The sequence below is a fragment of the Ictidomys tridecemlineatus genome, chromosome 6 (genome assembly GCF_052094955.1).
Source record: "Ictidomys tridecemlineatus isolate mIctTri1 chromosome 6, mIctTri1.hap1, whole genome shotgun sequence".
Lineage (NCBI taxonomy): Eukaryota > Metazoa > Chordata > Mammalia > Rodentia > Sciuridae > Ictidomys > Ictidomys tridecemlineatus.
Genome location: NC_135482.1, coordinates 6,707,729 through 6,733,413, shown reverse-complemented (window position 1 = coordinate 6,733,413; position 25,685 = coordinate 6,707,729). Strand labels below are relative to the sequence as shown.

General features: G+C 46.1%; 1 long non-coding RNA gene across 1 annotated transcript; it reads right to left on the bottom strand.

Moving 5' to 3' along the window:
• Positions 1-1,002: 1,002 nt before the first annotated feature.
• On the bottom strand, positions 1,003-24,911 carry LOC120887348 (uncharacterized). The gene is made up of 4 exons (XR_005730563.2): positions 24,800-24,911; positions 23,621-23,660; positions 11,149-11,615; positions 1,003-1,197 (listed from the first exon to the last, which is right to left on the bottom strand). It is a non-coding gene; the product is annotated as an uncharacterized LOC120887348 (long non-coding RNA).
• Between the last annotated feature and the right edge of the window lie 774 nt (positions 24,912-25,685).

Below are 25,685 nucleotides of genomic sequence, written 5' to 3'. Positions count from 1 at the left end.
TACTGAGCTGCTTTGATATCAATTGGCAGGTCTGGTCTGGTCTTGGTAGAGCTTTGGACTAACCATGATATATGGCAGGTATATATACCTCAACTCTTGCGTTTTATGGTCTCAAAACAGATAAGCATTTTCTGACGGGAACTTGTACACTGTTCATCAGAGCTAACTCTGAGAAAGGTATCAAGCACCTACCTGCCTCAGGTCACCAAACCAGCAGATAAATAGGGGGTACCTAGATCTGTGCCAGGCTGTCCAGCACTTGGTGAGGATACAGTCCTGCCTTGGAGCTAGCCAAGGTCTAGAGAAGGAAGGAGGTGTTTACTAAGGTAAAGAACAGCAAAAATCTAATGCTAAGTGACAAGGAATGCAAGAGGGGTTGGGGGAGAAAGTTTTAATAGGAATTGGGAAAGTGCCTGGGAAGGATAGTGTGGAAGCTAGATCTTAGAGGGGAGATAAATTGGGAAGTAGAAGTGAGAAGGAACTTGGCCCAGAACCAGATCCTGCTGGGGAGCATCTCCAGACCCACTGGCGGAAACCCCACTGTGGAGAGTGGTGAGTGCCACTTAATCCCCTAGGACCAGACACCCAGGATTAGCCTGAAGCCCCAAATGGGAGATCCATGAATTCCATTACATTCCCAAGCAGTAATTTCCCAGTGTTCATAGCTGTGCCTCTGACTAAAAAATGGCTGGGGATATATAGCTCAGTGGGTAGAGTGCTTGCCTTACGTGCCTAAGGCCCTGGGTTCAATCCCCAGCACCACAAAAACAAAAGTACTAAACTTGCACACATGTTGCATGGAGGAAGTAAGGGTGAAATGCTTAAGTGGAGATGAAGAAAAATAGCTGCCCCAGACCAGAAGTAGTGCTAAGGAGGGGGGAAGACATAGATTAATCCAGAGTCACAGAGTGCAAGGTAATTTCAGTGATTATGTAATTTTTCCCACCCTTGGTTCACAGTGAAAACTTAGATCAAAGGGCCCAATTCTTCAACTGGGCAGCTTCTAATCATCACTTCACAATATTCCAGGTGCTTTCATCTACTTAGGTTCCTAAGAGTCCCATTTGACAAAAAAAAAAAAAGTTCAAAACCACACAGCTAGTAAAAGACTTACCAGGGAGTTGACGGTCTGCTGAACTTGCAAGTTCTTCTTCCATAGCCTTCATCTCCTTTATTATAGAAAAGTCCTGGTAATGGCTGTAAAATTAACCAATACCTGTGACCCAAGCCAGTTTAAGGATATATTGAATAAAAGTGGAAAAGACTTGTACACTAAAAACCACAAACGTTGAAAGACCTGAATAAACAAACGACATGATTTTTCATAGACTGTGAAACCCGTCATTGCTAAGAAAACAATACCACTATATTGATCTAGAAATTCAGTCACTATCAGGCTATCTGCTAACATCTGAGCATGGTGACACAGGCCTGTAATCATAGCTACTCTCCAGGAGACTGAAGTAGGAAGAATGAAAGTTCAAGGTCAGTATGAGCCATCTAGCAAGATTATATTTGTGGCTGGGGATGTAGCTCAGTGGTAAAGTGTTCCTGGGTTCAATCCCCAGTACCAAGCAGGTGTGAGAAAATGTGGGCTTAGCCAGAAACATTAAAACAATCTTGCAGGGCTGGGGATGTGGCTCAAGCGGTATCGGGTTCGATCCTCAGCACCACATACAAACAAAGATGTTGTGTCCACCGAGAACTAAGAAAAAAATAAATGTTAAAATTCTCTCTCTCTGTCCCCCTCTCTCTCTCACTCTCATTGTTTTTGTTTTTTAATCTTGCAAAACAGCAAAAAAATTGAACTAATACTTTCTCAAAATTGGCACTGGCATAAAAACAGTCATTTTGATCAATGGAACAGAACTGACAGTTCAGAAATAAACCCCATATATTTATGGTCAAATGATTTTTTTTTTAGAATTTTTTTTAATATTTATTTTTTAGTTCTTGGCGGACACAACATCTTTGTTGGTATGTGGTGCTGAGGATCGAACCTGGGCCACACGCATGCCAGGCGAGCGCGCTACCGCTTGAGCCACATCCCCAGACCCTCAAATGATTTTTTTTATAGGGTTGCAGACAATTCAATGGAGAAAGAATAATTTTTTCAACTGAGTACTAGAACAACTAGAATCTACATTCAAAAGAATGAAATTCTTTAAAAAGTTAAAATGGATCACAGTCCTAAAAGTAAGAGCTAAAATATAAAGATGATAGAAAAGGGCTGGGGATGTGGCTCAGGCGGTAGCGTGCTTGCCTTGCATGCGTGCAGCCCGGGTTCGATCCTCAGCAGCACATACAAACAAAGATTGTGTCCGCTGAAAACTAAAAAAATAAGTATTAAAAATTCTAAAAAAAAAAAAAAAAAAAAGATGATAGGAAAAAATAGGCATAAATCTTGATGACCTTACATGAGGCAATGATTTCTTAGATAAGACAACTAAAGTACAAACAACAAAGAAAAAATAAATTAGACTTCACCGAATTGAAAACTGCACATCAGGGCTGGGATTATGGCTTAGTAGTAGGGTGCACTGGGTTCAATCCTCAGCACCACATAAAAATGAATAAATAAATAAAGGCATTGTGTCCATCTACAACTAAAAATATATTTTTAAAACAACTGCATCAAAGGACACAATGAAGAAAGTATGGGGCTGGGAATGTGGCTCAAGCAGTATCGCGCTCGCCTGGCATGCATGCAGCCCAGGTTCGATCCTCAGCAGCACCATATACAAACGGAGATGTTGTATCCGCCGAAAGCTAGAAAATGAATATTAAAGAATTCTCTCTCTCTCTCTCTCTCTCTCTCTCTCTCTCTCTCTCTCTCTCTCTGTCTCTTTAAAAAAAAAGAAAAAGTAAAAAAACAATACCCAGAATAGGATATGCAAATCATATTTGGGTATCCAGCCTATATAAAGAAATCTTAAATCCAACAATAAAAAGATGTACCAGGTGCAGTGGTACACACTTGTAATCCTAGCAACTCAGGAGGCTGAGGCAGGAAGATTGCACCTTTGAGGCCAGCCTCAGCAATTTATCAAGGCCCTGAACAACTTAATGAGACCCTTTCTCAAAAGAAAAAATTAAAAGGGCTGGGGATGTGGCTTAAGCACCCTTGAGTTTAAGCCCCAGTACCAAAAAATAAAATAAAATAAATGAATAAATGTAATAAAAGATAGATGGGAATTCTTTTTTTTTTTTATGAGCAAAGGAGGGGTTGGGGAGCTCAGTGGTAGAGTATTTGCGTGAACATGCTGTCAGTTCTTCTGGGTGACAGAAGAGGCCCTGGGTTCCATCCCCAACACTGGGAAGGGGGGAAAAAAAAACAGGCAAAGGACAGACATTTCTCCAAAGAAGATATAAAAGTGGCCAATGAGCACATGAAAAGATGTTCAACATCAGGAAAATGCAAGCCAAAACTGAGATATGGCTTCACACCCACAAGAATGGTGATAATCAGACACAAAGACAAGTGGTGCTGGTGTTGGATAGAAGGGAAAGCAGCACGGGGCTGGCGACACAGCTCAGTCAGTACAGTGCTTGCCTCTCGTGCACAAGGCCCTGGGCTCGATCCTAAGCACCAAAAAAGAAAAGAAAAAGAAAGAAATAAAGAAAGCAGTATGGCAGTTCCTCTAAAATGTCACCCCGGGGATACACCCAGAAGAACTGACAGCATGTTCACGCGAAAACTCCATTTACATGAAATGACCAGAAACGGCAAGTCCACAGGAATGAGCAGCTGAGAGGGTGCCAGGGCCAGGTGAAGGGGAGATGAGGACTGGCTACTCTTGGAGTTTCTTTCTGGGGTGAAAAAAATGATCTGGGGCTGGAGCTCTGGCTCAGGTGATAGAGTGCTCGCCTAACATGCATGAGGTACTAGGTTCGAGCCTCAGCACCACATAAAAATAAAATAGAGATATTGTGTGCATTTAAAACTAAAAAAATAGATATTTTTTAAAAAATGATCTGGGGCTGGGGATGTGGCTCAAGCAGTAGGTAGCTCGCCTGGCATGCATGTGGCCCGGGTTCGATCCTCAGCACCACATACAAACGAAGATGCTGTGTCCGCCGAAAACTAAAAAATAAATATTAAAATTCTCTCTCTCTTTAAAAAAAATGATCTGGAATTCTGGTGATGGTAGTACAGTTCTGTGAATACAAAAACTGCATGCTTTAAGATGGTAATTCGTTTTTGGCATTCCTGGGTAGTGAAAGGGTACTTTTTATGGTACATGAATGATATCTCAATTTAAAAATAAAAAAGAAGGGGCTAGGGTTGTGGCTCAGTGGCAGAACACTTGCACAACATGTGTGTGTGAGGCACTGGGTTCAATCCTCAGCACAAGAAAGAAAAGAGAAGAGAAGGGAAGGAGAAAGGAAAGAAGGAAGGAAGGAAGATCAACAACTAAAAATATTTTTAAAAAATAAATAAATAGGGGCTGGGGTTGTAGCTCACTGGTTGAGTGCTTGCCTCGAATATGTGAGTAACTGAGTTCGATCCTCAGCACCACATAAAATAAATAAATAAAACAAAGATTAAAACTTAAATAAATAAATAAATAGGAAGACACAGACCAACATCTGGTTAATAATTCTGGGCTGAGGTTTGTCTCATGAAGCCTGAACGTTCAGGGATGTTTAACCTGCAGATGGGGAGCCTAGAAAGTCAACGGGGATGGTTCTGAAAGGCCAACAAGAACAACAACACTGCCCAGGCACAGTGGTATACACCTGCAAGCCCAGGGACTCAGGAGGCTGAGGCAAGAGGATCACAAGTTCAAGCAATTTAGTGAGACCCTGTCTCAAAATAAAAAAAACAAGGGCTAAGAATGTGGCTCAGTAGTAAAGCGCCCCTGGGTTCTAAGGAAAAGAAAAAAAAAAAAGAGGAAGAGAGAGCATTTGCCAGCCTGTGCAAGGCCCTGGGTTCCATCCCCAGCACTGGACAAAAATAAAATCTGTTCATAATGTAGACTTGAGCAAAATTTGTCCCAGGACAAGTAAAGTTGCCTTAGGATATACTGAGTTTCTCCTGAGAGTGAAAGAAACTGAGACCCTCCTTCAATATAATGATAGAAATATGTATACATAAAAACTAGATAGTTCATTTTATCAGTTAATGATCAGTAGTGACACAATGCTCCCATCTGAATCTGACTCTTCATCATCCTTCTCACTATCCAGAAACCAACCCAAAAGTGAATATAAACTGCAGATGACATCCCCCAGCTAGCATTCTTCACATGACATCAAAGTCACCTCATATTTGTGAGGTCTGGAAGGTCTACTGTGTGCAACACACACTGGGAACAAAGGGGAGAACTAAGGGACAAACCAAGTGATAGAGTCACCTACAATGAGCAGGTTTGGATACATGTCTAGGAAGAGAACTCAACAGTGTTGATCTTAGGCAACTAACTTGACCTCAGCCATGTCACCTGTGCAGTGGAGATTGGAGTCCATCTGACTCCCTCACCCCGTGGTTCCAACAATGAGCAAGTGTTGGCCAGAATGTGGAGGAAGAGCTCTGTGCGTGGTTGGCAGTGACATGAAATGGTGAAAGGGTGCAGCCTTGGTGGAAAACAGTTGGCGGTTCCTCAAATAATGCAGTCAGCAACGCCACCACTGGGCATGTACACAAAATAATTACGTTCAGGATGGGAACAGATTATTTGCAAATCGATATTCACAGTATTAGTCACAATAGGCCAAAGGTGGCAACAGCCCAAATGTCCATTGACAGATGGCTAGATAAACAAAATGTTTTCTATACACACTATGCAATATTATCCAGCCTTAAAAAGAAGGAAATTCTGAAGCAACAAAATGCTATAATACAAGGGAACTTGGAAAGCACGCTCTGGGTAAAAGGAGCCGCCAGACACAAAAAGACCCAATATCCCCTGACTGCACCACTGCACACTCTCTGAAGCTCTCAAAACTCACCTTGGAGAAAGAGTGGAAGTGGCCATGGGGGCTGGGGAGGGTACAAGTTGTTATCTAATGGCAGACTTCAGCTTCGGCTGCAGGACAATGTCAGTGTCAATGTCACTGAAGCGTACACTTAAAAATGGTAAATTTTGTGTTATGCATATTTTGCCACACTAAGATCAGGTGAGGTCAGGTCATGAAGGGTGCTGTAAGCACCAGGTGAGAGCTGGTCCACGCAGGCAGTTTCTCTTTTCCTCCTGGACATTGCAGTAAGGCAAAAGCACTGAGCTCTGTATAAGGCCCAGAAGGCGGAGGAAACGGAGGCGCTGGCGGTGAGGCGCTCCCTGGCCTGACGCTGCAGGCCAAGGTCTGCAGGGAAACCTTCGAACGCACCCGGTGAAGGGGCATCTGGAGGTAAAAATACAGGTATGAGGGCTGGGATTGTGGCTCAGCGGAGAGCACTCGCCTAGCACCGGTGGGACCCGGGTTCGATCCTCAGCACCACATATAAATAAAGGCATTGTGTCGTGTCCATCTACTCCAAAAAATATATATTAAGAAAAACAAAAGAATATAGGTCTGAAATATAAAGGCCCTGAATGGTACCAGCAGAGGATGAAACGAGGCAGGAAAAGATTATTATGAGAAACCACCCAAAATGAGGCAATTATTGAGGAAATAAATGATGGAAATTTTCCAAATTGGATGAAAACCAGATCACAGAGCCAAGCTCAGTGAATCCTAAACGGGAGAAATACCCAGAAAATAATACAGAGACATGTTATAATAAAAGTGCTGAAAACACTTAAAGTAGCCAAAAAGATAAAAAAGACACAGATGGAACAAAGATGTCATCAGAAACTACGCAAGCCAGAGGACAATGAAGAAACCCATCAACTGGGCTGGGGCCGTGGCTCCTTGGCAGAGCGCTTGCCTAGCATGCACCACGTAAAAATAAACACATTCTGTTCATCTACAACTACAAGAAAAAAAAATACCACACCAAACTACACTCTATAACCAGAGAAAGTACCCATGACAAATGAGGCCAGGGATGAGTTCCAGGACTGTTAGTGCCAGGCTCTGGAAAGCGGCGTTTTTGCAGGGAGGAGAGCACTAGGAATTGAATCCAAGGTTCCTTATACCTCTAAGCTACATTCCCAGTCCTCCTTATTTTTTTATTTTGAGACAGGACCTCCTAAGTTACTGAGGCTGGCCTTGAATTTAGGATCCTTCTGCTTTACCTTCTGAGTAGCTTGGACTACATGCATGTACCACTGTGCCCAGCAAAATGTGGAACTTTTTTAAATTACCAAATTAATGTAAAAGAAAACAAGCAAAGGGACAAGCAGTAACAAAGAACAGAAAAACAAATAGCAACATGCTCTACTTAAACTCAATCATAACGATGCTTACAGCGTATGTTCCAAACACTCCAATGAGAAGGTAGATATAGTAGCCAGGTATAATGGAGCACACCTATCATCTCTAGGACTCAGGAGGCTGAGGCAGGAAGATCACAAATCCAAGGCCAGCCTGGGCAATTTAGCCAGACCCTCCATCAAAATAAAAAATTTTAAAAGGCTGGGGCTGTAGCTCAGGGTTAAAGCACTTGGCTGGTTTGCGAGAGGCCCTGGGTTCGGTCCATAGAGCTGCAAAAACAAACAAACCAACCCCCAAAAAACAAAAAGCACATAGCCAACACCCTGTGCAACAACAAGGAGCACAGGTCTTCTCCCTGATCTCTGGAGGGACAAGGCCCTCCACCTCCACAGCTCTCGATCTCCACAGGACATCCCAGCCCGTCACAGACAGCAAGACAGAGACAAGCAACCGAACACTTGGAGAAGAAGAGCTAACACTGGCTTGATGGGGCTTTTTTGTTCTTGTTTTGTTTTTTGTTGTTTTTTTGGTGCTGTGGAATGAACCCAGGTCTTCACACCTACCAGGCAAGTGCTGTACCCCTGAGCCACAGCCCAAACTCCCAAACTGTTTTTATTCTCAGTGTCATGAAAGTAGACTAGCAAACAATGATTGAAAAGGCAGTTGACAGATCCTAGACACAAGTTGCTTGCAGGTATCGGGTTTGCAAATATTTTCTGCCAGCTTGTGACTTCCTTTTCATGCTGTTTTTTGTGCTTTATAGCCCTGGAGATTGAACCCAAGGGAGCTCTGTCACTGAACCACACCCCAGCCCTTTTTGAGACAGGGCCTCATTAAGTTGCTGAGGCTTGCCTTGAACTTGCCATCCTCCTGCCTCAGCCTCCCAAGTAGCCAGGATCACAGGCGTGCACCATGATACCAGCTCTTTTGGTATTAACTCTTTCATCATTTGGCATGTAGGACGCATCTGCACAAAGGAAGCACTCTCCAGCGGACTCTGCAGTGAGACCATAGGGACTGGACATTTTTTTCCCCACTTTTTTTTTTTAATTGGTGCATTATAGCTAGAGACTTTTGTGTCAGGATATTTGGTTTGTTTATGATACTGGTGACTGAACCCGAGGCACTTTAACACTGAGCTACATCTCCAGCTCTTTGAGACGGGGCCTGGCTAAGTTGCCTAGACTGGCCTTAAAGTTGTGATCCTCCTTCTTGAGTCACTGGGATAGCAAGGGTGCAGCAGTATCAGTTTGTCAGATTTTCCATCTTGAACTTGATTTCCTTAGCAGCTGCAGAGCTATTCAGTTCACCTGTTTCCTACTTGGGGCGGGAGGTAGTTTGCTCAGTGGAGGAATCCGTCTCTCCCCTGGGTGTGCAGGGCTGCCTGCAGTGCTCCCGTGTTACCCAGGGTCTGTAGTGATGTTCCCTATTTCATTCCTGAAGTTAGTAATTTATGTATTATTTTTCTTTATCAATATTTTTAGAGGTTTGGCAATTTTGTTCAACTTTTCAGACAACTGGCTTTTTGTTTTATCCTTTTTAAAAAATATTTTTATTAGTTATTGATGGATCTTTATTTATTTATTTGCTTATATGTGGTGCTGAAACTCGAACCCAGGGCCTCACACATGCTAGGCAAGCACTCAACCACTGAGCCACAACCCCAGCCCCTGTTTTATCCTTTTTCTTATGTTTTTCAACTTCATTGAATTGTATTCTTATTTTCTCCTCTCTATTTGCTTTTGGGTCTTGCTCTAGTTTCTTTTTTTTTTTTTTTTTTTTACATTTATTTATTTTTTCTTAGTTCTCGGCGGACACAACATCTTTGTTGGTATGTGGTGCTGCTGAGGATCGAACCCGGGCCGCACGCATGCTAGGCGAGCGCGCTACCGCTTGAGCCACATCCCCAGCCCTTGCTCTAGTTTCTTGAAGTAGGAAATGAGATCACTGATTTGAGCTTTTTTGGTATAAGGGTCGAAGCCAGGGGCACTTAACCACTGAGCCACATCCCCAAGCCTTTTTATTTTTTATCTTGAGACAGGGTCTCACTAAATTGCTTAGGGACTCAACAAGTTGCTGAAGCTGGCTTTGAACTTGCAATCTTCCTGCTTCAGCATCCCAAGTTGCTGGGAATAAAGGTGTGTGCCACTGCGCCCAGCTTAGTTTTTGGTTTTTGGTACTAGGAATCAAACCCAAGGGCACTTTATCACTGAACTACATCCCTAGCCCTTCATATTTTGCTTGAAGACAGGGTCTCACTAGGTTTCTTAGGGCCTCAAGATTTATTTTATGGGGGCTGGGAATGTGGCTCAAGTGGCAGCGCGCTCACCTGGCATGCGTGTGGCCCGGGTTCAATCCTCAGCACCACGTACAAAGAATGATGTTGTGTCCGCCGAAAACTGAAAAATATTAAAAAATTATCTCTCTCACTCTAAAAAAATTTTTAAAAAAAGATTTATTTTATGGCCCAAGATATGTTCTATCTTGCTATATGTTCTGTGGACACCTGAAAAAGGACACACAAGCTGGTGCTGCTGGGTGGACTGTTCTATGATATCTGCGATCCAGCAGATCCTCCGGGTTGATGGTGGTGTGGAGTTCTACCTCCTTGTGTATCTAGTTTTCTATCAATTGTTGAGAAACAGTGCTGAGGTCTTCAACTATAATTATGAAGATGTCTATTCTACTTCCAGCTCCTTTGAGTTTTGCTTTCCATATTCTGAAGCTCCGTTGTTTGGTACATAAGCCCTTAGGATTCTGTCTTCTCGGTAGAGTGACCCTTTAACCATTATATACTGTACCTCTCTGACCTTGCTAATGTTCTTGTTCTAAAGCCTACTCTTTGATATTAAGATGGTTACTCCTGCCTTTCTAATGTTCCCATGTGTATCTTTTTCTCACACTTTTCTTTTCTTTTTTTTTTTTTTTTTTAAGAGAGAGTGAGAGGGAGAGAGAGAGAGAATTTTTATATTTTATTTTTTAGTTCTCGGTGGACACAACATCTTTGTTGGTATGTGGTGCTGAGGATCGAACCCGGGCCGCACGCATGCAAGACGAGCGCGCTACCGCCTGAGCCACATTCCCAGCCCTCACACTTTTCTTTTAATCTATAATTATTATATTTTATATCATTATATTGGAAGAGAATTTCTCATACATAACAGAGTTGGGTCATGCTTTTAAATTCAGTTTTTTTGTGTGTGTGGTGCTGGAGATTGAACCCAGGGCCTTGTGCATGCGAGGAAAGCCTCCACCAACTGAGCTATAGCCCAGCCCTTAAATTCATTCTGCTCTCATTTCATTGGTATATTTAGACCCTTTTCACTTAACATAATCGATATGTTAAGACTTCAGTCTGCCATTGACTGTTTTGCTTTTCATCTGTTCTCTTTTTCATTTCTGTTTTCTCTTTCAGGCCTTAGTGTGGGCTACCTGGGGGTTTCTGGAATGGATTCTATGCATGTTCTTTTTTAAAATTGTTTTAATTGTTGATTGACCTTCATTTGTTTACTTATATGTAGTGCTGAAAATCAAACCCAGTGCCTCACATGCTAGGCAAACACTCTACCAACTGAGCCACAGCCCAGCCCTCTCTGACGCCTCTCACCTGGCTCCAGACACTGCACTGCATACACGTGATCTGCTGCTGTCCGTGTTCTCCCACGTTGAGTGGGGCCCTGGGACCCGCCCCCTGTGCCACCCGTTATCCTTCCTCATCTGCCTTCTTCCTCTACCCTGAGCCCAACCTTAGGCAACACCGTCAATTTTGTTCCAACTGTAAAATGTAATTTAGAAATCTCAAAACGGTAAGGTAGTCCATTTACTTACCCATAAATATGTCTTTTTGTGTTTTCTTTCCTCCAGGGCGACCCAAGATTCCCTAATTTATAATTTGCTTTCTCTTTAAGACACTTGAACTATTCTTTAGAGCAGATCTGCTGGTGACAGACTGCCTGGTTGTCTGTCTTCTGAGAATGTCCGGTTTCCTCTCTGCCCACTCTGTCCTGCTGCTTTGACTTGAGGGGTCCTCCCTGTCCCTGCTGATGTGTCCAGGTCCTGGCTTCTCCAGACCCAGTCAGGGAAATACGAGGCAAAAGGAACTCAGGAACTCACTACCATGTCCTTCCAGGAGTCCCAGTGACCCTTTCTGGTCTGATGTCTCATTGTTCACCTTTTAGAGCCCTCTGTGGGTTCAAGTCTCCATGTGCAAACGCGGGCAGCTGCACTTGGCGAGGGAAACAGGGAGAGCGCGTCGCGTCGGGTTCACCTTCCCAGAGAGAAGTCAGGTAAATGATCTGAAAATTTACAATAACATTAGAAAATGAAATGCTTTGGAATAAATCTACAAAATGTGGGAAATCCCTATCCAATGAGAACTACAAAACGTTAGTGAGAGAAATCAAAAAGCCCAAGGAGGTAAAGAACTATACCATATTTGAACACTGGGAAATTCAATGTTGTCATTTTCTAAAATTGACCTACAGATTTAGTGTGGTTGCACTACAAAACTACAGGATTGTTTTCCAATTAATAAGCTGATTATAAAATTCACATAGAAATGCAAAAGATTTATAATAGCCCAAACAATTTTAAAATAAAAAGAGCTAGGGATGTGACTTAGGGGTAGAGTAGCCCTGGGTTCAATTCACAGTACTGGGAAAAAAATTGTCATTTATTGAAATAAAGTTGAAAAGAAATGTAATTGACTTTTCCCTCCCTTTTAAAAATTATTTTGCAAGCTATGTTGCTGGTACCCACTCCTTCCTTTTAGAGCATTCTTTCTTTGACTTTCCTGATGCCATCTCTGCTTATTTTCCTCCCTCTCCAACCATACTCCTGATCCCTGTTATAGTTTGGATATGCAGCATGCCCATACACTCATGTTCTGATTGGATCATGAGGGTTCTGACTTCATTGGTGGATTAATCCATTGATGGCTGAATGGACTCCTGGGAAGTGGTGAGAGAGAGAGTGTGTGTTACTTGTTGGAGACTGAACCCAGGGGTGCTCTTACTGACCTATATCCCCAGCCCTTTTTATTTATCTTGAGCAAGGTTCTTGCTTTTCATGGGTATATTTAGAAGTTGCCCAGGCTGGCCTCAAATCCGAGCCTCCTACCCCAGTCTCCTGAGTCACTGGTATTATAGGTGCGCTCTGCTGAAACCAGCTATGGATCTCTATCTTGTGGCTGGGCAGTAGCAATGGTAGTTGAGCACTTGCTTGGCATACATGAAGCCCTGGGTCTGATCCCCAGCACCAAAAAGAAAGATCCTGTCTTGGGCCTGGATACTTTCTCTCAGGCCCAGGCCCACACTTTTCCCAAAAGTGAGGGACACAGCTCCACCTTGACTGTGCTGGATGCCTCCAACTGCACCAGCTCCCTGCTGAGCTCCCAGCCCACTCCCTACACCCTCCTTGGGGCCTTTTGATGGCATCACTGCCTCCAGTTGCTCAAGAAACCAGGGCATCCTCCTGGGCTCCTCCCTCCTGTCTGTTCCACAGCCATTTAAGACCACAGCTCACTGAAGGATCAAAATCCAAACCCTTCAGCAGGGGCATTCACGGTGCTCACAGTCCAGCTAAAGCCTCCTTCTCTGATTGCAACCCACAGAAGACGGTGCCATTTCTCATTGTAATGCTCTAGGAGGTGTCTTGCCTCCCTGGGTCCATGATGCTCCCTGTGTGGATGCCCATGGCTGTCGATGCCTGGTGAGCAATGCTCCTCATCTACCACCTCCATGTATTCCTTGACCCCTTGGGACCCTCACCACACCTGCAGCATCCCTCACGTGGAATCAGAACGCCCCATGTTGGAGTCTTTCCCCCAGACCTGACTCTAGAGAACCTCATTCATCCCCATCTCTACCTAGCCTGCAACAGAGGCAGGTGCTTGGCTCAGTGGGCTCCAGAGATCAGTGATGGCTGAATAAGTTAAGGAAGCTCCAGGCCACGCCCTGTACACACATCCCCAGCAACTTCAACCCAACCTTGCTGAACATTTGGAATTTTTTCCTGTTATATTTTAGAGACAAACAAAAATTCTTTTTTTTAAAGAGAGAGTTTTTTTTTTAATATTTATTTTTTAGTTTTCGGCGGACACAACATCTCCGTTTGTATGTGGTGCTGAGGATCGAACCCAGGCCGCACGCATGCCAGGTGAGCGCGCTACCGCTTGAGCCACATCCCTAGCCCCCAAAACAAAAATTCTTGAACGAGGCATCTGAAAGGACTCTCCTGCACAAGCAGTTGTCATGGAAACAGAAGGGTCACAGGACCAGCTGTAGATCACCTGCCTTCCCTCCCTGCTCCCCTGGGCCAGGAATGGACCTCCATGGCAGCACAGGGGATTCGGAATGTTGGCCCTGATTTTCCCTCACAGCCTCTGAACTCCAGGAAGACCCTGCGTCAGGAGGAGGGACAAGGAAGGGCAGCAGGAGCAAGGGGAAACCTGGGCAGCCTCCCGTGTGAAGGGCCAGCCTCCCCATGAGGCTGCCCTCCACTGCCCGGCAGCGAGTGTCTCTGCCAGGCCAGGTGGAACCTCCCAAGTCACAGGCCCTGCTAACCTGCTGTGATCTTATCCTGAGGATACAGATTGGATTCTCTGATCTTAACTAGAGAACCTCAGGGCCACAGGCCACCTTCTCTGCCCTCCTCCCTGCACCAACCCAGATCCACTCTGTAACCTGAACCCAGACACTACGCTTTGCACACGGCCTTCCTGTCAGTCTAGACAAGACTTTCTGTGAGAATGGAAATTTTTTTTTTCCTTTGCAGTACAGGGGATGAAACCCGGAACTTCACACATGCTAGGCAAGCTTTCCCATTAGAGCTATTTATTACCCCTTTTTATTAAATTTTATTTTGAGATAGGGTGAGGCTGGCTGGAACTTGCAATCCTTCTGCCTCAGCCTCCTGATTGGCTGGAATCACAGGGTGTGCCACCATGACTGGCTGGCTTAGTTTCTTCCTCTCTTTCCTTCTTTCTGGTGCTGGGGATGCAACTCAGGGCCTCACGCATCCTGTTTGGATCTTAATTGTCCCCCAAAGGCTCATGTGATGGTGCTACAAATTGATGCTGGATCCCTTAAAGGGCAGGGCTAGCTGGAGAAGCCAGGTCACAGAAGGTGTCAGAACCAAGCCCCTTCCTCTGTCTCTTTGCTTTCTGGCCACCAAGGTGACAGGCCTCCTCCACCATGAGCCTCACCATGAAATACTGAGCCGCCACAGGTCCAAAGCATGAGCCTAGCAACCGCGGGCTGAAACCTCAAGCCAGAGTAGATCTTTCCTCCTTTTAAGTTGGAATCTCAGGTGTTCTCCCACTGAGTGTGTCCAGCAGGTGATGCTACTGACACAACAGAAAAGCTGGTCACGGAGAGCAGTCCAGGAAAAGGATGGTCCCACAGAGACTCTGCAACTCTCACATCCCATCCTGGCTCAGCCAGCCGTGGCCTGCAGAGTCCAACAGCCTCCATTGCTGGGTTCCTGGATCTCCCGGCGATGGCATAATGATGAGTGAGTGACACGTGCAGCCTCCCTGGAGTAGCTGGCCAGTGACCTTCCTCCCCTATAAATTCCTGAGCAGCATGGTGTCCATCAGCCTCTGCATCCTTGCTGAGTGTGAAGGTGACCCAGAGTATAGCAAGTGCTGTTGTGGTGCCGGGCTGGGCCTCACTGGTGAGGATCCAGCCAAAGTCTGCATATGGCTTGCCAAGGTGCTGAGTGTCCCCTGGGGACAGCTGACCTTCCTAAGCTCTCTCAGCCTCTCTGCAAGTCCTTTTCCAGTTCACACTGTACTCGTCCCCAGTACTCAGCACAGGGTCAGGGGCACAAAGGAAGCTCTCACTCAATGAGGTGGGGGCTCCTCTTTTAGAAATACCCCAATACCTGCCCACGGGATGCCTTCCCTTGAACCCGCAGGTGCTGGCCCAGCAGCATGCCTGGGCGCCTGGTCATGTACCTCCACGGGAACCCACCACCCAGTCTGGCCAGCCTTTGGGCCTGTAACCAACCAGCAGCTGGCCCCGGCCCAGACAGGACTTCCTCCTCAGTCCACAGCAGCCATCTGGCTGCCCTCGGGCTCCCTCTAGCTTCTTAATGCTCTCCGGACTCATGTCACTGGCTGACATTTCTCCTGCTCATTTGTCTCCATCCTGTTGACAGAACCTAAGTATGTGTGACTCTTCACCTACATTAACAGAGCTAATGGCTCTGAGTACTCACGGCCAGCCAGGCACTACGAAGCTCACAATATAAATATTTTTGCAGTAGAAATTAAACCCAAGGGGGCTGGGGTTGTGGCTCAGCAGTAGAGTACTCATCTAGCACGTGCGAGGCCCTGGGTTTGATCCTTCGCACCACATAAAAACAATAAATTAAATAAAGGTGGGCTGGGGATGTGGCTCAAGCGGTAGCGCGCTCGCCTGGCATGCGTGCGGCCCGGGTTCGATCCTCAGCACCACATACCAACAAAGATGTTGTGTCCGCCGAAAACTGAAAAATAAATATTAAAAAAAAAAATTAAAAAAAAAAAAATTAAATAAAGGTATTATGTCCAACTACAACTAAAAAAAAAAAAAATTTAAAGAAATTAAACCTAAGGCTTTGCACATGGTAGGTAAGCACTCTACCACTGAGCTATACCCCAGACCTTTTTATTTTTTTTTTATGTTGAGACACACTCTTGCTAAATTGCCCAGGCTGGCCTCAAGTTCCGATCCTCCTGCCTCAGCCTCCTGATTAGTAGATTACAAGCAAATGCCCCCATATCCAGCCATATTTAGACTCTTTTTCTGGACATGTCCTTAGAAGTGGATTGCTGGATTACCGTCTGAGTTTCTTGACCCACCATACTACTCTCTACAGTGGTGAGGCCATTTTACGTTCCCATCAAAGAATTCCCCCCAAGGGCTCCAAGACCCCGTCTCAGTAAAATAAAAAAAAGGGCTGGGGATATGGCTCAGTGGTCAGTGCCCCTGGATTCAATGGAAGGGAAAGGAAAGGAAGGCCAAAAGCCAATGGCAGAAAAGAATCAAATACTCGAACATAATGGTTCTGAGCAACCTAAGAAAGGAGGGATAAGGACTGAGGGGACAGAAAGCAAATAGTAGCATTAATAAAAGTAACCATTTCAATAATTACATTAAACGTAGCTGGAAAAAGCAAACTAATTAAAGCCAAAGATTGTCACACTGGATAAAAAAAGGAAGACTCAGCTGGGCACAGCAATGCACGCCTGTTATCCCCACGGCTCAGGAGGCTGAGGCAGGAGAATCACAGGTCCAAGGCCAGTCTCATCAACTTAGCAAGGCCCTGTCTCAAAATAAAAACAACTTGGCCCTCCTGCCTCAGCCTCCTGAGTCACTGGGATTAGAGGCATGAGCCATCATGCTCGGCTAGGAACTGGATCTTAAGTGCAATGGAGAGTTGTGAGAGCACTTTAAAAGGAGGGCAGCATGATTTGACTTAAATTTTAAATATATCAGTCAGGCTGTGTGTGAAGACTAGTTTTGGTGTTACAAGCGAGGAATCAGGAAAACATGAGGAAGCTCTGTAGGTTTGCAGGCAAGAGACAGTGACTCTGTCCAAGCAGTAAGGAACAGTAGATTTTGGATGTCTTCAAAATAGAATGAACAAGCCTTTCACTTTATGCCCAAGTTCTTTTTTTGTTTATTTTTTCTTTCTTGGTACCAAGGATTGAACCCAGGAGCACTTAATCACTGAACCACATCCCCTGCCTGTTTTTATTTTTTATTTTGAGACAGAGTCTTAGTAGGTTGCTTAGCTTGCTAAGTTGCTGAAGCTGGCTTTGAACTTGCATCCTGCCTCAGCCTCCCAAACCACTGGGATTACAGGTGTGTGCCATCGTGTCCGGCACTTTATGCACAAGTTCTAATGCATAAAGATCTAAATATTCTGCCTGGTGCTAGTCACTGGGTTTAGGTTTGCAGCTTGGAGGTAGATTTGCAGTGCAGAGGGTTTCAGACTCAGACAGACATGGATTTGAATTCTGGCTATGTCACTTAGTCGCCGTGTGACTTCTACACTTCCTCTTATAGCTTCCTCACCTGCCAAATGAGGTCCCCAAAATTTAGCTCACAGGGCAGTTGTGAAAGTTAAGTAACATGGTGTAGGAAAAGAACTTTGCACAAGATCTGCCGCTGTTGTTCTGAGGAGCTGCTGGACATCTTCACATTCATTCCACTGGACCCAAGGCCACATTGGATATCTTCACATTCATTATTCTGGCCTCCCTGCTTGTAGTTTCCACCTGCTCCAACCTTCCCTCTTCTCTGCAGCAGGACCTGACCTACAACATAAATCAACTATGGCACTTAGGCTCCATAAATGTTGCAAGGGCCCACTCCCTAGCCTGTGGCCATCCAAAGCATTTCCAGCCCTTGGATAAACTGCTGTTCCCCCCTACAATGCTCTGGCTGATGCTCTTCCCTCTGCCTGAAGTGTTCTTTCCCTCATCACCTGTCACTCACATGACAATTGCTCATCTATCAGACACAGCTCACCAGCATTGAAACCAACACCCACTGTCCACCACCTAAGCAGAGCTGCTCTCTTTTCTGAGTGTATGTAGCCCATAATTCCAGTAGCACATGGGAACTCCCCAGGGCGGGTCCTGTCATCTTAGCTCTACGCTGGCCAGGCCCCTCAGCCACTTAGGAAACATCTGATAAATGAATGCAGAGGGAGGCAGGTGCAGACCTTCACAAACACACCTCTTCACAGGTGTCTCTTTAGTGCCCATCAGTGAACTTCTGGGGGAGTTTTTGGGGTTGGTTTGTTTTGTGGTGCTGGGGATGGAACCTGTCCTCAGGCATGCTGGGCAAGCCCGCTACTGCTATGCTACAGACCTATCCCTGGGAGGTTTGCTTGTGATAGTTGGGAGAAAGGGCTTTGGGATCAGAGTGCCAGTCCACCACATCCTCCCTGTGTGACCCTGAACATGCTACTTAACCTATGACTCAGTTTCTTCATCTGTAAAATAGACATGAAAATAAGTTCACAGGACTGTTGCAAGGATCAAAAGAGATTATTTACATGATGTGCTCAGCTGAGCACCTGGCACACATAAAATGCTTAATTAACAAGCTTTTAAAAAGTACAGAAAATGGGCTGGGGTTGTGGCACAGGGGTAGAGCGCTTGCCTAGCATGTATGAGGCACTCAATTCTCAACACCGCATATAAATAAAATAAAGGTCAATCGACAACTTAAAAAAAGTTTAAAGAGCCAGGCATGTTGTAATCCAGAGGCTCACAAGTTCAAAGCCAGCCTCAGCAATTTAGCAAGGCCCTAAGCAACTTAGTGAGACCCTATCTCAAAATAAAAAATAAAAAGGGCTGGGGATGTGGCTCCATGGTTAAGTGCCCCTAGGTTCAATCCCCATAACAAAATAACAATTTTTAAAAACCTGATCCAAGACTTCTAAATTCAAGTCCAGTGTTTTCACATATTCCCAAAGTATGAAGAGAAAGGTCATATTTATGAATGAGCACAGCCTTGGCAGGTTTGGTAACTGCACTGAGAATACAAATTGCTGCTTGGGAGGCTGAGGCAAGAAGATGGCTTGATGGAGGTTAGCCTGGGCAATTTGTCAAAAGTCTCTGTCTGGGTTGGGCAGATAGCTCTGTGGCAGAGCCTTGCCTAGCATGAGGGGGGCCTGGATTCAATCCCCAGTAGGCAGGCAGGAAGGAAGAAAAGAAGGAAGGAAATAGTTCTCAGGAATCCTTTGCTCTAGAATGTCCAATCTAAATCATCAAGAGACAGGTTGGACTCAGCCATGAGCCTCCACTTTGCAGCATTAATTTAAAAAGGATGTTTTAGAAAACTGAGGCTGACACAGCACGATATATCTGTTGGATAATGAACACTATCATTGTGAGTTTTTCCCCAGGTACTAGAAGTGAGTACATCATGTATAAGGCAGGCTCTGAAGGGTGATCTGCATGTGTTCTGTAAACAGGAGGGCTGGAGAGCTGAGGGATACTCAGTTACAGCTCCAGCCGGTTCCTTCCCATCATGTAGGTGCATGTGGCTCTTAATCTGTAGGTAGAGGAGCCACTGCCCTGCTCATGCAAGGGGGCGCCAGGGTTGACCTACAAAGCTAGAAATCCTGATTGCATTTGTTAAATGAAGACATTACTTTGAAAAATTTCTAACCACTATTCAGGTCAATGAAACTCTTTTTTTTATAAATATATCTATATATACATATATAGATATATTTTATTTTTAAGTTGTTGATGAACCTTTATTTATTTATTTACTTATATGTGGTACTGAGGATCAAACCCAGTGTCTCACACATGACAGGCAAGTGCTCTACCCCTGAGCTATAGCCCCAGTCCCCAATGAAACACCTTTGTAGGCTGAATTCAGCCCATAAGGCTCCAGTTTGCAGCACTCTTTTTAAAAGAATTTTTTAGGAAATTGAGGCAGCATAAAAGTGAACTACCAACAAGGTAGTTCCTTAATCTCTGCATGAGTACATACAATTCCTGTCTGCCGTCGCATCTTCCTCGGTCAACAGTACAGCTGATCTTTTTTTGCAGCACAGCCAGACCTGCATTAGGCATGTTTTGGTGCAAACAGAAGAAAGTAATTCTGCTAAATCTTCCTAACTCAGGTCAGGAGGAAGCTTCTCAGGCCTGTCTCCTCTGATCCTAACATTCACTGTGCACTGTAATAACCAACATTAGTGGGCACATACTCTATGTCAATCCATTTTAGAATATTTTGCCTGTAAAAAACCATCTACTCACAGCATACCTATGAGGTAGGTCCTACTCATAAGATGCATAAGATGAGGTGACCTGCGGCGATCACACTAGAAGGAAGCTCTTAAAGTCTATCATCATCTTAAACATTTTTTATTTTTTAAATATATTTTGTTGTTGATGGACCTTTATTTTATTCATTTATTTATATGCAGTGCAGAGAATCGAACCCAGTGCCTCACACATGCTAGGCAACTATTCTACCACTGAGCCACAACCTCAGTCCCTCATTTTTTATTTTTTTGTACTGGGGATTGAACCCAGGAGTGATTTACCACTGAGCTACATCTTCCATTTTATTTTTGTATTTTAAGACAGAGTCTTGCTAAGTTGCTGAGGCTGGCTTCAAGCTTTCAATCTTCCTGCCTATAATCCCAGTGTCTTGGGAGGCTGAGGCAGGAGCCACCACACTAGGCTTATCTTAATCATTTAGTGCACTTTGGCACTGAATGTTGGGTGGGTGGATGAGTGATGCCTCATAAGGCATCATGTATATGGCAGGCTCTGAAGGGTGATCTCGACCACACAGGTGTTTGTTCAACTGCCATTCTATGCCTCAGATGTGCTGGCTCTAGACATGAACAGATCAAGGTTAGAGGGCTCGAGTCTTGGTGCCGGTGCCAGACATGTAAAAATAACAGCACAGTCACTTGATTTTGCTTGGAAAAGTCAGGGAAAGCTTCCTGGCAGAGTGGATGTCCTAGCTGAGCCTTAAGGCCTCAGTGAGAGTACATATTCTCCCAGCAGGTGGGGGAGGAAGGACAGCCCAGGCAGAGAGGCGGCACATGCAGAGGTACCAAGTGACTGAGCCTTTATCCAAAGATCTGCTGCCAGCCCTAAACAGCTGGTTTGCAGGAACATAACACGCAGGGCACATTGCAAGTGGCTACAGGGGGAGACAGCTTCTTGGTACCCAGGACTTACTTTGGCTGGGGAATCAAAAGGGAGTTTTATTTATTAATTATTATTATTATTTGTACTGGGGATTGAATCCAGGAGTGTTTGACCACTGAGTCACATCTCCAGCCCTTTTTTGTATTTTATTTAGAGAGAGACAAGGTGTCATAAGTTGCTTAGGTCCTTGCTAAGATGCTGTGGCTGGCTTTGAACTCCTAATTCTCCTGCTTCAGCCTCCTAAAATGCTTATTTATTTATTTATCTATTGGCACTGGACATTGAACCCAAAGGCACTGAGCTACATTCTCAGATCTTTTTCTTTTTATTTATTTACTTTGGTGTTGGGGATTAGAATCCAGGGCCTCGTGCAGGCTAGGCAATGACTCTACCATTAAGCCACATACACAGCCTTCCCAGACCCTTTTATTTTTTATTTTGAGAGAGGGCCTAAATTGCTGAGGCTGGCCTCAAATCTGCAATCCTCCTGCCTCGGCCTCCCAAGTTGCTGGGATTACAGGCATGCTCCACCATACCCAATAAAAGAAGTTTTATTTGGGGGGCAGTTTTACTGAGGTACAATTTACAGACCATAATATTCATTTCTTCTATGTGAACAATAAGTTTTAGTTAATTAATTTATTTTTTTAAGAGAGAGTGATAGAGGGAGAGAGAGAGAGAATTTTTAATATTTATTTTTTAGTTCTCGGCGGACACAACATCTTTGTTGGTATGTGGTGCTGAAGATCGAACCTGGGCCGCACGCATGCCAGGCGAGCGCGCTACCGCTGGAGCCACATCCCCAGCCCCTAGTTTTAGTTGCACAACCATCATCACAATCCAGTTTTAAAGATTTCAATCACCTCAAAAAGATCCCCTCTGCCCAGGTAAGCACTTTACCCCTGAGCCACACCCCAGCCCTAGAGTTCTGTTTTTAAAAAGTCACTCAGAGTTGGGAAGGTTGAGTGGAGATGGCAAGATCAAAGGGGGCCTCCATCACTCTTTCCCTCCCTGCTCAGGGATTGAACCCAGGGGCACTCTGTCACATCCCCAGCCCTGTTTTGTATTTTATTCAGAGACAGGGTCACACTGAGTTGCTTAGTGCCTTGCCATTGCTGACGCTGGCTTTGAACTCATGATCTTCCTGTCTCAGCCTCTGGAGCTGCTGGGATCACAGGTGTGCACCACTGTGCCCACAGCTGAGGGCCTTTTGATAAATATACCCTCAATCACCTTTGTCACTGTGGAACGCCCACCAGGCCAGGTTATTTTGCTTGGAAAGGAAAAGCTTCCTGGCAGAGTGGATGTCCTAGCTTTTTCAGAAGAACACCTAATCGGCTGCCCCATGTGTGAGATTCCATTAAGCAAGGCTTCACACAGTCAACACAGGAAACCTGTGGCATCTTTAGATTTGTCATCAGTGGGAGAACAGGGCCTTGCACTGCTTAGGGCCCACATCTGAGTTCTGCTTCCCTCTTCTGAGATCTCAGGACTGTATTAAGGGAGCGGCTGCTCAGCACCTCCCACAGCACCACATCTGATTCCGGAGGGAGGCTGTTAGTGTTGCTGTGGATTTACAAACACTTATCTCCCCCTGTTCTGAACAAGGAAGTGAGCTATTTCTTTTTTTAAATGCTTGTTAACTTATTTCAAAGTGATCAGCTGCAGTGAGCAAAAGGTAGGGTGGGTTATCATGAGGATAAAAAAAAATTCAGGGCTGGGGGCATAGCTTAGTGATAGAGGGCTTGCCTAGCATGTGCAAGGTCCCCAGTGCAATCCCCAGCACCGCACAAAATAAATCAATAAAAATAAATTCAGAGCTAGATGCAGCAGTGCACACCTGTGATCCCTGCTACACAGAAGGCTGAGGTTGTAGCTCATTGGTAGAGTGCTCACCAAGCACATGTGAGGTACTGGGTTCAATTCTCAGCACCACATAAAAATAAATAAACTAGTAAAGATATTGGGCCCACCTACAACTAAAAAAATAATAATAATAAAAATAAAATAAGGCTGAGGGAGGAGGATCCCTTGAGCCTAGGAGTTTGAAGCCAGCCAGATCCTATCTTAAAAAAAAAAAAAAAAACCAGATTAAGGCACCAGGCACAAGACGTTCGTTAAGTATTTGTTGACTCTGAACTGTATCAACAAGGTGAAGACTGTTTTCTTGGCACCTCCAGAGCCGGTCTACTTAACTCTCCTAAGTTTCAGTCTCCTCATTTCTAAAAAAGATAAGAACTTCTCCCACCTTTTAATTTTGCTTTGAGGATAAATGAGGCCAGGTAAGTCCACCACCTGGCACACATCAGCCATCAGGGTAAATGTGTGCCAGGTAAGTCCACCACCTGGCACACATCAGCCATCTCTTTTACAGTCCTGAGGATTGGGAAGAAAGAAAAAAAAAAGGCATCTCCCAGTATACTGTCAGTATTCATGGTGGTGCAGACTTCTCTGTGTGTAAAAAAAAAAAACACCCTCCTCCAAAATGTACATTGGATAAGCATCTGCCAATCAGCTTTCTACATCCAGAAATGTCATCACCAAATTAACTGTCATTATTCCATAAACAAACAATTCTGTTTTTTTTTTAACTCATACTTCAAAATCCCTACTTACTTTTCTCATGTTCCTTCCAATAATTTGCTAGGAGGCAGACCTGTCAATAGGAAGGACAAAAAGTATTATTTATCACCAATAAATACTAGGTTAATTAGAAATCCCAAAACACTCAGTTGGAATTTTCAGAACTGAATTAACCCTATCCAAATTTCTTCCCAGTTTTGATTCTGCCTAAAGCACTCCTCACACTTGGTCCAGCCCCAAACAGGAAGAAACATTTTAAAAATATTTAAAACTGCAGTGCCATTGGGGATGTATGTTGCTGGGATACAGTTGTTGATAGCTGGAGATGGGCAGATGCAGCAAAGTATCCTGACTTCAACTAGGAATCAGGAGATCAAGAGGATGAAATCACAGATGCGGAAGCCTGGGAGCTTCATGTCCTCCAAGGCAATCTAGTATCCTGAGAATCGTCTGACTTATTCATAAATCCAGGTCTCTGATCTAATAAACCTCTCTAGGGCACAGTTTCTTCATTTGTAAAAACTAGGCAAATAAAAACGCTCACTTGGTGAGTTAACCGTGAGGAAATACTTATGCCATCGCGACTGAAAGGGCTTTTCAAATGCAAAGCACTACTTACAAACGATTTATTAGATGTCATCGATCCAGCCTATTTTACGGAGGAGGAAAGTGTGGCCTCTCAAGATCAAAAGCCTTCCAAGTTCTCAACAGCTAATTAGAGCCAAGGGCGCCCAGTTATTTCGCCCAGGAGACTGTCCGATTCTCAAAGCCCGGTTCAAGTACACTTTTCCCTCAGCCTAGCGCAGTGAACCGAGGGCCAAACCTGCCGGGCTCGCATCCCAGCTCGTCCTCCTAGGACAGGCGCTGGTGCCCTGGGTGCCTCGCTGCCGCTTCGGGAAGGAAGGTAACCGCACCTGGCCAGCCTAGGCGCTTAATGATGGCAGTTACCCTGCCACCAGTCGCCCCGACTCCCTCCCCGTTTCTGCCCGCACTGTGGTTGCAACCCGACCGCGTACGGTGAGGCTCGCTGGGTGCCCATTGCTCTGGCCGAGCGCAGCCCCCTCCCCTCGGCGGGACCGACATAAAGCAGTGTCCGCTGTCCCCCGTCCCGACCGGGACCAGCCCAGGGCGGCGACCCTCTCCGTCCGCGCCCAGCCAGGGGTCCCCGGGGTCTCGGCGCACCCGCGCCCCTCCTCCGCGGCTGTCACTGACCCCGCAGGCTGGACCCTGGCCGTCCAGCAGTCCCGGCGCACCCGCCCGCGCTCCTGCCCGCTCCCGCCGGGCCCGCCGGGCAGGGGCTGCAGCCTTCCAACCCGAGGGCGCCGGGCGGGCTCGCGGGGCGGGCCGTGGGAGCGCGGGCGGGGCGGCCGGCGGTTGGCGCTCGGGACCCGCGCGCCGCCGGGCCACGTGCCCCGGGCCGGGAGTTGAGCGGAGGAGGCGGGGCGGCGCGACCCCCTGCGCCCCCGCGGCAGCGCCGCGATCTCCCTGCCACCCGCGGCAGCCCCGCGACTGCCTGCCACCCCCGCGACAGCGCCGCGACTTCCCTGTCCCCCGCGCAGCCCCGCGCCCCCCAACCGGGCTGCGCCGCGACCCTCCTTGCGCCCCAGCGGCAGTCCCGCGACCCCCTGCGACGCCCCCGCCCAGTGACAGCGCCGTGACCCCCTGCTACTCCCACGTGGCAGCGCCGCGCCCCCTCCCGCCCCCGCGCCCCCTCCGACCGCCCCCCGGGGCAGCGCCGCGACCCCCCCACCCGTAGCAGCCCCGCGCCCTCCCTTGCGCCCCTTGCGGCAGCCCCTCCCCCGCCATCCCGTCTTGAAGAGTCCACCCACTGAGAGCCGCCCAAGGCGCTGGTGGCGGCGGGTGGCAGACTAGCTGACCCTGGCCCCCGTCAATGCGGGAAACGTCCCTGTCCTTCCCTCTAGATCACTTTGGGACCTCAGCCCGGAGAGGGCGGGACCGGCGCCTACCTGAGTTCACTGTTGTGCCCATGATTCAGGGGCAGGATGGGCACGCAGCCAATCGCTTGAACGAATAACTCCCACCCTGACCCTTCCCTAAGTATTTATTTACTGAAACTGGGGACTGAACCCAGAGGCAA